The sequence below is a fragment of the Magnolia sinica genome, chromosome 16 (genome assembly GCF_029962835.1).
Source record: "Magnolia sinica isolate HGM2019 chromosome 16, MsV1, whole genome shotgun sequence".
NCBI classification, from domain to species: Eukaryota; Viridiplantae; Streptophyta; class Magnoliopsida; order Magnoliales; family Magnoliaceae; genus Magnolia; species Magnolia sinica.
Genome location: NC_080588.1, coordinates 34,417,403 through 34,429,972, shown reverse-complemented (window position 1 = coordinate 34,429,972; position 12,570 = coordinate 34,417,403). Strand labels below are relative to the sequence as shown.

The 12,570-nt window shown below is 38.6% G+C and overlaps 1 protein-coding gene across 1 annotated transcript in view; it reads right to left on the bottom strand.

Moving 5' to 3' along the window:
- Positions 1 to 11,929, bottom strand: part of LOC131229416 (uncharacterized) — a 46,516-nt gene extending 34,587 nt beyond the window's left edge. The window contains exon 1 of the mRNA XM_058225374.1: positions 11,304 to 11,929. The gene's annotated coding sequence lies outside the window, so the exon portion shown is untranslated. The remainder of the gene's footprint in view (positions 1 to 11,303) is intronic.
- Between the last annotated feature and the right edge of the window lie 641 nt (positions 11,930 to 12,570).

The window sequence follows — 12,570 nt, the reverse complement described above, 5'->3', positions numbered from 1 at the left end:
TGTCTTTTTCAACAATCTCTGAAGTTCCATTGAAAAAATCAACCAATTTCCCAATATTCCCATGTTTCCCAATAACAGCGATACGTTACCCGATACAACCGATATATCTCATGCGATAACCGATATGTATCCGTATCCCAAGGGTGCGATACATTATGCAATAACGATATTTAAAACATTGGTTCTGACTGGGTGATCATTACATAAATATTGCATGAAATGTTAACTGATTATTAATTAATTTTGAAGGCTTTAACTGACTAAAATTCACTGTGGGATGTCAGCGTTTAATTAATGTAGGCTGTACCTTAACTTTTATGTTATTAAGCCTTTTAATTTAGCTGACCCCAAGTGGTTGGGATAAGTCATTGATGATGATAAAGATGCTTAAGTAATCTTTATAGTTTATTCTTATCTGTAACATACCAACATGTTACTATCTTCTTCTTCTATTTTAAGAAGCTAACAAAAAACTTAGTGACACAAACATTATTAAAGGGGGGAACGAAGTCCTAATACAAAGATCATAGCGGCATAAACCCTTTTCTAACAAAATATCAGTAAAACAAGTCGCCTATCATCCAGCATGGGTAAATGAAAAGTTTAGCTTAGATGCAATAGCCCTAATTTCATCAAACACATAGCATAACTCCCACAGGTCAGAGGCCATACACTTTGCCCATCCATGACATCGCCCGAGTCACCTTCAAAAATGTCCACAGTAGTAAATTCATTGCTGAAAATGTGCTCTGTGACTACACCTCTCTCTGAGAGAGGGAGAGAGAGGAGAGAGGGAGGGGGGAGCCTTCGCCACGTGCGCTTTACGAGAAGGAATAGAACCTAAGAAAGCCATTTCATTAATACATTTATCATCTTTAAGTACCCCTCCAATACCAAAGAGGCCAAGATTCTCGAACAACTAACTGCGAAAGTTGAACTTCCAAAAAACCACCTACGGGGAGATCAGACCACTGGAATCAATACCTGAGAAACTGATAGGCACTAAAGATCAGTCTCTACACAAATCCATCATGGAAATCCCTCATAAAATGCGGGAGTTATGAGGCCCATTTGACAGTCACAATACAACCTTTTATTATCTCTACCAATTTTAACTCGGATATCATCACATCATATAAAATACTATTATTCCTCTCCTTCAAATCTCCCAACATAACAAAAAGGGTAGCAGCCACGAAAGAGCTTTCCTTTCTTTGGAAGACCCGTGTCAACTAGTAAAAACCAATGTTGTCAAATGGCATAAGTGATCCTCTGCGATCGCACAATTGCATAAGCAATCGCTTTTAGAAAATTAAAAATTAAAAATAAATAAATAAATGAAAAAAAAAAAATGTAAAGTATGCGATCACATATGCCATTATGTGATCGCATAATCCCATATGTAATCGCTTTATGCGATATGTGATCGCATACCATCCATATGGCATATAAGACCATCACATATGTCATATGGATAGCATTATGCGATTATGCAATCACATAATCAATTATGCAATCGCTTTTGACAGCATGGGTAAAAACCTCACCCAGCCTCTACATGAACACGCACAATACTACAGAGAGGTTTAGGAATAAGTACCATATCGATCTTACCACAGGATAGTTAAGAAAGATTTGTCGTCTCGACGTCTCCTCCCTTGTAGACATGCACAAATGCTGGAAGACTGTTCTCCCTGCTCTTTATGTGATCTAGTGTATCTTGTTGAATGCATCCAGAGAAAAGCCACCACTCCTGGCGGATCAAGTCCCAAACCAAGAAACACAGTGGTGAAAGATCTTCTACATTAAAGATTCGAAATAGGACTTCACAGAGAAAGTATAGGTAGTGCTCTGTTTCAAATTTTTAGATTCCTCCTGCTTAAAGGAACACTTACTGATCAAAAGGCACAAAATAACTTTTGGCATCATCCTTGAAGTTTCTTCAAGGGAGAAATTCCATACTAAACATTCCCTTAGGATTTCACAAGTCCCTGCTGACAGAGTCTTATCTGAAACCACCATAAATAGACTTGGGAAACTCACAGCAAGAATTTCATCAACAGACAATTCATCTTCCTAGAAACATACTCTATCACCTTTTCTGATCCCCTATTTAAGGATATTACTCAGATTTTCTGATCGTGGACAATTGTTAATGCTCTTCCAAATGTAGGATCCCTTTCCACATTTAACTATACCCAAATCCCACACCTTCAAAGTTACCTTTTGCACACAACTTTCCACCACAAGGAATTCAACTCATTATCATATCTCCAACACCACTTATTGAGAAGACTAGTTCCTGTCCCTTATCCACCCCACATCGATTGTGAGAAAATTAAGACATTCAACTCAAGTTATTCAATGCTAATTATTTGAGATCGCACGGAAGCAAACCTGAATTCAATCAAACGTAAACAAAAGCAAATAGAGAACACGTGAATTTCACGTCGAAAAACCATCACGGGAAAAAACCACAGCACAAAGCAACAAGCAATCCACTATGAAACTATATTACCAGAGATGGATGGACTTACCGATCCGGAAAAATCCCAAAATCCCTTCTCAAAACCCTAGCTTTGCTCTAAAACACCTTAGGAACATCTTAACATTCACTTAGAATACCCTAATCTCGATTACACCCGATATATATACTATCACAACCGAAATTAGAAACAAATCGCACACTTACGCAATTCCGCGCGCCGTCAATGAGACCCTCGATGGCATCGACAGTAATTGAAGACCAGTCGATGACATCAAAGCCACCTTCGATTCGATGGCATCAAGTAGCAACTCAAAAACTATCTACCTAGCAATTGGGATTTTTCCAGATTTTCTCGATGGCATCGATAGACCCTTGATCCCAGTTAAATTGAAGACATCTGACAACAATCTCCACCATGGATTCAATCTTCATACGCCATTGCTCCACCATTTCATCACCATCTCTAATTACCTTCCATCATAGCTTCATTGGCGCTTCTCGTGCGAGTGTCTTCATTAAGCCTTTGTCAAGCCTAGAGAAGTCGCACAGAACTTGAACTTCTTTGTAGGAACCACTTTCGTAAACATGTCTGCGGGGTTCACGCTTGTATGGATCTTCTCTAGAGTCACACCACCTCCTCAAGCACCGATTGGATAAAATGATGACGAACATCAATATGTTTAATATATGAGTGATAAACAGAGTTCTTTGCCAAATTAATTGCGCTTTCGTTGTCATAATTAACTGACACGGCCTCCTGCTGAAGCCCAAGCTAATTTATCATTCATCTCAACTAAACACCTTTGAACACCTCCGTCACCGTCATATACTCAACCTCGGTTGTGGAAAGAGCTACCATAGACTGAAGCTTGGACATCCAACTGATCGCCCCACCCCTAACACAAACGAGTAGCCAGAAATCGACCTTCTATTATCCACATTTTCAACATAATTGGCATCCACATATCCTACCAATTTGTCATCTAATTTTTCAAACATCAAGACATAGTCCATTGTACCTAGTATATGCCAAAGTAACAATTTCACTGCTTCCCAGTGTTGCTAACCGAGGTTAGCCATGTGACACCCACTGCATGTGAAATATCCGGCCTCATAGAGACCATGGCATATATCAAACTACCAACAACGTTTGAATAGGGCATACAAGACATCACTTGCTTTTCTTCATCGATAGTAGGATATTGTTGAATAGAAAGCCTAAAATGAGCATCATGGGGTGTGCTAACTGGTTTCGCCTTGTCAATACCGAACTTTATCAATACTTTCTCAAGGTATTCTGCCTGTGATAACCGCAGCCTGCTCCTCTGTCTGTCACTAGTATCCTTCTTTAATTCCAAAAAGGTGTTACTTTCAGTTTAAGTGATGGGTCTCATATCAAATTCTGGTTAGACCATTCGATCTCTGACAGACCTTTAGCATTTGTTTTTCCCGGTTTAGCCAGTGTGTCTTCTAACCTTTCCTTATCAATTGCTAATTGCTTCTCTTTCATTGGATCAGGAGTGTGGAGTCCTCCATGCAAAAGAGGTATGACAGACTCTGAGTTTGAGGAACTACTCGATGGTATTTGTGCTGCTATTGAGATGGTTGATTCTCTTCAATGGTCTTCGTCTCCCTTCGGCTTCTTCACCTTTAAGTCATTTTTCATCCTCATCAGTAACAGTCATCCTCCCAGGGGTGTGGAGTCCTCCATGTAAAAGAAGTATGACGGACTCTGAGTTTGAGGAACTACTCGATGGTATTTGTGCTGCTATTGGGATTGTTGATTCTCTTCAATGGTCTTTGTCTCCCTCCTTTGTCTCCCTCTGGCTTCTTCACCTCTAAGTCATTTTTCATCCTCATCAGCAACGGTCGTCCTCCTAAGGGTGTGTAGTCCTCCATGCAAAAGAGGTATGACGGACTCTGAGTTTGAGGAACTACTCAATGGTATTTGTGCTGCTATTGGGATGGTTGATTCTCTTCAATGGTCTTCGTCTCCCTCCAACTTCTTCATTTCTAAGTCATTTTTCAACCTCATCAACAACAGTTGTCCTCCCAGCCTGAGGTGTCCTTTTCCTCATTTATCAGAAAGGTAGGGCCCCTCCCAAGGTGGTTGCCTTCATCTGGCTTCTTGTGCATTGAAGGGTCCTCACAGTTGATAACTTGCAGTGGAGAGTCATGATGCTCCCAAACATCTGCCTTCTCTGTTGGAATAGTGAAGAGACCATCAACCATCTCTTCTTGCATTGTCCCTTCACATTTGAAGTCCGATCCGCTATTCTTCTCAAGCTTCATCAATTGTGGGTGATGCCTTCATCGATCTCTCGCTTTTTGTTCGCCAGGTTCGGGAGAAACACCGATGGAGCATCTCGACAATCTGTCACCTGGCAGCAATGGCCACTCTTCTTTGGGCCATCTAGAGAGAGGAACTCCCGATGCCTCCGAAACTCCTCTTCCATTTCCAGGGTGTTAAATCTCCTCTTCTAAGAGGATTGGTCTGCTAGTTGTGGCCTTAGCGAAAGCTAGATGATTCATTCTTTTTTGGTCTAGGGTTCCCTGTTGTTTTGGATTTTGATTTTTATTAGTTTTGTATAGCTTCTATGTCTTCCTCTTCTAGTTTCTTGGGTTTGAGTTTTCTAGTATGGAGGTTTATGTTGTAGAGTTTTTCTAGTTACGTCTTGAGTTGTATAGTTGCTTGTTAGGTTTTTTTTCCTCTCTTATTTCTTTTTTTTCTTTGGAAGAGATCATTAAAGGCGAAATGTATTTTTGCCTTTAATGATAGTGAGCAATTAGAGGACATTGGGTTCTTGTTGTAAGCCTTTTGGCCTTTTCTCAATAAAAGTTGTGTTACCTTTAAATCAAAAAAATAAAAATAAAAAAATCAGTTGACCCCTTTTGTTATAAATGCAATGCACTATTGATATCGCGATGATAGTGATAATACTTGTGAAATTTATAAAAATAAAAAAAAATTAAAATTAAAAAAATTAAAAAAAAAAAAAAACAATTATTTTGAAACTTTTTAGGTGATCTCTTCCAAAGAGCGTTTTAACAACTCACCTTTAGTTGCTTCACATCAACCAATGAATTCTAGAGAGAAATCATAAATTGGTAGCTTTTTTCCGAATGATAACAAAATTTTATTGAGCAAAGCGCCAAAAACAAAGGTGTAAAGAGCTACAACCCATAGAAAAGAGAAAATTACAACTAAGGGATTTTAAACAAGGGCCCCATCCCATAAAATTTAATTTTGCCCAACCAAAGATCTACTTAGAGCCACATTTATTTTCAAAGCACCAATTGTTCCTCTCTCCCCAAATTTCCCATGAGACTTCCATCAAGACCAGCCAACTATTCCTATTAAAGTTCATTACATATATGATCTTAGTTCTATTCAAGTCTTAACTCATTCATCACATAAATTCTCTAGGTCCTCTATCATATGCTTTCTCTCAATAGAAATCATGTGCAAATTCCTCTCCTCTCTATACTATTCCATCAAATGTCTATGTAGAAAAAGAGCAACAATTGTTGACCTGCCCGATTTGACACCAAATTGATTCTCTATTACCCGCTTGTTACTTATCTTAGTCTTTGTTCCACCAACCTCTCCCAAAATTTGATAAGCTTAGTTACATGAACCATGGCACCGAGAAGTCCAATAGGCTATAAAATCCAAAGCCTCAATTCCAAAAAAGGCTAGAATATGCAAAGACAAACCTAAAACCTCTCCCAGAGTTTGATAAGCTTAGTTACATGAACCATGGCACTAAGAGGTCCAATAGGCTCTAAAATATAAAGCCACGATTCCTCGAAAGGCTTGAATATGTGAAGACAAACCCAAAACCGTACAATATCTTGCACTAATAATGGATTACACCTTTCCCTCTCTACCTTCAAATTTCTAGGAGTTCTTTTCTTCTCAAATCTAGAAAAATAGCTTTTTAAATCCAGTTTCACCAATCATTCTATATAAAGGCTTATCCTCGGCAAATGAGCAAGCATTCATATCCCTTCTCTCCACCAAATATACAAGTCATCTTGTCCTTCTTTCAAGCCTTTCAAAGCTATTATGTTCCCACCTTACTATATCCGACTCTACTCATTGCTGCACATGATTGAACCATAACAAGCCCATATGATTGAAGATTGGTCCTTTTCAAAGACCTAAATATGTGCATAGCAAGCCCACAAGATGGGCATCAAACCCCCAAACTGGATCTTTGACACACGTCTTCATTGATCTTTTCCAGGGTGGCAGTGGATTAGGCTTAGGCAGAGAAAAATCAAATTCACATGACAACGTTTTCCTCAATATTATCACATATTAGTAGATACATGTCAACATTTGGGCTTACTAGATTTTGGGTCTACCTCGTGCCCACATCTAACATTAACATACATAGCATATCTACTATCTAGATTACCTAGACTATTATATATTTGGTGAAAAGCAATGGCTTCTTACTTAGAAGTATAGGAAAAAGGTCCCAAGGACTACCTCATTCAGGAGAATGCGACTCTGCTATCACAAGTTTCAGCAACAAGCTTCAAAGAACTCCCTCTATGGTGAAACACTGACATAGAGAAATAGAGACATGAGAAAAACACTACTATAAAGAGAAATGGCATGGCCTTTCTTGAGTAAGTCATTGAATTTATCACTCATACATTTTACCACATCCATCAAATTGAAATCGGACCTTTATTAAACAAGTTAACAAAAGATTTCATATTCTTCCCATTATTCTTGGTGAAAGTTTTCCTAGTTCCTATATTGTTTCAGTAGAAGATGATTTGATGATTGTAGTGTGGAGAAAAGAGGAGAAGAATGAGAGAGAAGAAGAAAGAGAGTTTGGGGAAATGATGCGTGCTTTCCAACATGCCCTAACACCTACAGAAGAAGAGGAAACCTTTTGACAACCCATTAACCAAAATAGAGAAAGTTGCCAATTTCACAAAAGCTCGAATCCAATCCCTCCATTTATGATCACACCCCAACCTACAAGAGCATATAATCGAGGAATTCCCAGTCAACATGACCATAAGCTTTTTTCAATGTCAAGCTTGCATGCCACCCCACATTTTCTTTCCTTATTTCTGGAATCAATAAATTCATGAGTGATTAAAGCACTATCCAGAATCTGTCTCCCCGCCACAAAAGCAAGCCCCCTGATTATCTAATATAATCTGCGAAAACACTTTCAAAATCTGATAGCCGCGATCTTAGCAACAATTTTATACAAGCGCCCAATCAAGCTAATGGGCCTATAATCTCTTATCATATCCACCCCTTCCAACTTTAGGAATGAGAGCTATGAATGATGCCCCTATCTCATTTGATAGGTAATTTGGGGTCGGCATATAAATGTTAGAGGAAATTTAAGACTCTTGGCAACATGGCATTACAAAGTTGGGGCTGCACAACAAGTAGAAAATTTGTGCATATCGAAGCCAACAACAGTGTCATGAATTTGGATCCTCTACATCTTTGCCATCCACGAATTATATGCTATTTTTATATCAGTGTCATCAACGGGAGCACACCTTGATTCCTTTAGAAGTACAGCTCAAAATAAAGAGCAAAAATCAAAATTTTACATTACAAAAAGAAAAAATAATCTTAATTAGTAAATTAGGCCTTCTCACAAGATCACAAAAGTTATTTATTGTAACAAAATAGCTCCAAAAGTTTTAGGTCTAAATATTTAATATTTTTATGTAAAGATCGAACATCAGCCCATGCAATGTGCATGTGCCATGAAGTTTCTACTTTTCACACTTACTTCAATGGCCTGGCAAATACTTTGGCTTGTTATGTAGTGAGCCACCGACTTTTGGGACTCAACACCAGGAAGTCTCTAGGTTACATTTATTAATATATTTTGCAATCATCAATAGCATCTGTAAATAAGATAAAAGTTGGCTAATCGCATACACGGTTGCATGGGGAAGCCCTCATAAACGACTCCATAAGTGCCAACATCACACATGCATGCAAATTTAATCCGTCCATTTGGTAGGCCCCTACATGCAAGATGCTCAGTCCCAACAATCAAGCTGGAACACTCATCTGGTGGGCACAAACCTAAGTTGATCATCAGACATTGAACAACTTGGTTTAACAGCGCCTTTATTTCTATATATTGTGTCCATGGTTTTGCATCAGTTCCAAAATGCAATTCCCCTAGAGACCGTAACTGGTACGACTCCTTTCCGCTACAGAATCATTCCATCCCATAACATGTATTGTTAGGGCAACTCATTTTGTTTTCCACCAAAACCAAGTCAGCTCGAAGGTGTCAACTGAGTCTTGGAAATTTTTCAACCATGATTGTGAGGCGCCTGATGAGTCAAACTGGCCTGATTCAGGGGCCAAGGCAGGCACACATTAGGGCCATTTATCGTACAGCTTGAGTCTCCTCACATATGCATGCCATGGTGGCACATATGGAGGCACTTAAAGGTCCATATACATGTAAGGGATGAGCATTTAGCAAATCTCAAAGAACCATGTTTAGTGTGGATGTTGGAAAAGATTGAATTCCTTTTTCAATGAAAAATGAAGAAATATGTTCCTTTCTTCCGAAGAAAATCGAATTCTTGTTTATCTTAATCTGAATTCTTCCATAATATCCACCAGTGATGCAACAACTACCAGTTGCAATGCTCTCATAAACGTGGACCGGTATTAATAAATCCTAGACAACCTGGAATATGAGCGTCAACTGCAACATTTCATTGCAATTACCAGGATCTTGGCACACCAAACATTCACGGTTACGTATTCATATTTGGTCAAGGTTGTTATTCTGACAAGGCCCCGTGCATGCTCAACGTAAGCTTGAAACTACTGCTCTTATATATGGCAACTGCAAATGAAACAAGCATTCATAAATGGGTTTTCCACAATCTAAATGAAATCTCCGTAATGCAGCTCCAAAAGCTCAAATCTGTTTTCTATACGGCTCATTGACTCAAGGAGCATCCTAAACCTTGTGGAACTGTCATGGTTCCATATCTATAACATGGCTAGAACAAAAATATTCCCATAGGTGCATGCACTAGGTTTAGTCGCTGCGGAGGTCAAGAGAGAATCTCTATCTATGGATAGTTTGACCCTTGTCTATCAAATAAAATTCAATCCATCACAAGTTGCTTGGCACTCCTTGAAGTCAATATTCATATTTTAGGAGCTGAGAACCATGAGTGATGTTATACCGGTCCAAACTAAGAAACTATTCTGTACAGGCTCATAACAATTTGATGAGTCGAAAAGACATCTTTTCATGCAACCAGTTGGCTTGTGAGAATGGCTCCTCATATTGACTAGTAAGTTCAGCTGACATGGGTACTCATATTGACTAGTAAGTTCAGTTGACATCATCCATCCAAATATACAATGCATGAACCCTGATAGCCTAAGCATTAAATGCATCCGACATGTCAAAACAAGAAGAATTCAAATAAAGGGCCCATTGCCATTGAGCCCTTTCCGGATCCAAGATAAAATGCAGTTACAGAAAAATCATCTAAATAATTGTGGGGTCAGATCTCGCACCATCCAGTTGTCATCAAGAATACATCGTAAAACCTCAAGTGAATCTACTCATAAATCATTTCTTTATATAATTCAATCTCTTTATTGCAATAATATGACATAAAAAAGCGTACTACTACAAATGCTAAAATCACAATAGTTCCAAATAAAAACTCTATAAAGGCCACCTTTTTTCCTGAAATACGCTTTTGTTCAGAAAGTGTGGAAACCACATTCATCACCGAGCAGAATGGAGAAAGCCTGTCTCACCAGCTCAAAATGGCAAGTGAGCTCAATGCAGCAAGCAGCTGAGTTAAGAACAATGGTCATCATTTCAGATATGGTCACTCTGGTTAATGCAAATATGGTAACTAACTTCCAAACACACCTTAAAGCATGGTTTTAAAGATCAGTTATCATACAACTTGTAGGCAGGCAGAAGTCATATGTCTTGTTCCGACCTAGATCAGATTTGCAACTCATTCCATTCTCCACCAAAATAGAGTCTAGTCAGTTTCGGCTGATATTTAAAACTATGCTACATAAGAACAAACAACCCATAAACCACAACTTCAACATCCAATCTTGAGCACTTGGCTCAAACAAGACTGTGATCCAAAATCAAACCGGATCATCCAGTTCAGCAAATGTACGGGTAGTTTGGACAAGACCCACATTGATATCAGCCAAGAAAACACTTCTACATAAACAACATTAATGCACCTGAACACGGGCCGTGAGATGGTGTAATCAAACCCAAACTGACAAACTCCAATACATCATACCCAAAAACAGCAATGTGATACCCCATTCTCAGCATATAAATAGAAACTCAGCTTTAGAATGTTCTCGGATTCTCCAAATGACAACAAACAAAAATTGAAATCACCAAAATGATAACGGAACAGGATTCGTTAAAATTTCACAAACAAAAGGAGAAATCCGAATTATAACAACATCAAAGCTGGGGAAAAAAAAAAGGAATGTGATACCCAAACACCCAAATCCAGATGGACAAAAAACCATCAAATCCCAAAACAAAACCCCCCACTGAAGAAAGCATAAATTACCATAAACCCAGGGACCCAAATCCCCAAAACACAAAACCCATCATACCCCCAAAAGAAAATGTTGAAACGAACAACAAAAAGAACCCACCCTCAAACCCAACACGATCAGACCTCAAAATCATTATTTAAAAAAAAATAAATTAAATAATAATAATTAAAAAAAAAAATCCCACCCACGAAATGAAAGGAAAAGATGATCGAATTTTACCTTACACCCACATCCTCTATCATCCCTCTTCACAAACCCACAACTGATTCTTCAGCAAATCCTCAAAAACCCAACAACAACCCGCCATCGGAATTCACAGCCCTTGATGCTCCCCCCCAACAACCCCAAACAAGAAGTCGATGCCGACGGTGGCGAATCGAGCAAGCAGAGAAAACCCCAATAACTGGGCCTTCCTCCAACGCCATTGAAGGAGATTAGATTATCACCATCAGGTAGAAGAATAGATGGAGATTTCGGATCTGTTGGGGCCAGTCACTCTCTCTCTCTCTCTCTCTCTCTCTCTCTCTCACAGAAGGAAGAGAGAGAGAAAAGAGAGAGATCCCACAAGAAAATCTCCTAATAACAGTGACATGAAATTTGTCAACATCCGGTCTCTCCTTTTATTCCTCTGCTGCGGTTTCTGCTGTTGCTGCTCCTGCCTTTAATCTTTCTTTCTTCCATTGTCTTTGGATGGACTGCCCTTTTTATTTTATTATAATATTCCCTTCCCCTCTTGTTTTTATATTTTTTCTGGGTTTTCGAGGAAAGGGAGAAAGATGGTATTTTGGAGATTCTCTCCTCCTCCCTTGCCTTTTGGCTTTTTTATTTATTACATTACATTACATGTAGCTATAAAATATATATTATTATTAATTTTTTATTTTTTTTTTAAGGGAAGGGCAGTAGACCTGCTTTACTTCAACAGCAGCAACAAACTCCCAGATCTCCAAGAACAAGCTATCTTTTAAAAAAAATTGTATAATAAGCGTACTCGTTCGTTTAGATTCGACCGACGCTTCTCGGAATATTTGAGAATATTGAATACTTGTAATCGATCGTATCCTTCAACATCTACTAAATAATTTGAAAACCATTAAGCTTACAAAATAATTTAATATTTTAAAATCAATTTACGTTTTGATACCGAACATGATTTAATGATCAATTTCTCCTCATTCTTTAGAGTAGTTTGCGCTGATTTTGATTAGATCAGCCTTGTCTTCTGCTAAAATAATTATAACATTTTTTTCTACTTTACGAACGGTTCCGATCTTATTTTTTATTAAATGTCTGTAACCTTTGACGCGAAGGCTACGTTCATCACACCCGAGAGAATACCCTTAATAGCGATAACTCCTTTAGGACTTATACACGATCGTCGACCCGAGGATGTTCTGTGGCGCTCTTAGTATCCTCGAGCCTTAAGATTGTACGAGTGATATAAATTACACGGAATCCAGACCGTTGGATATTGGACCCACAGTGA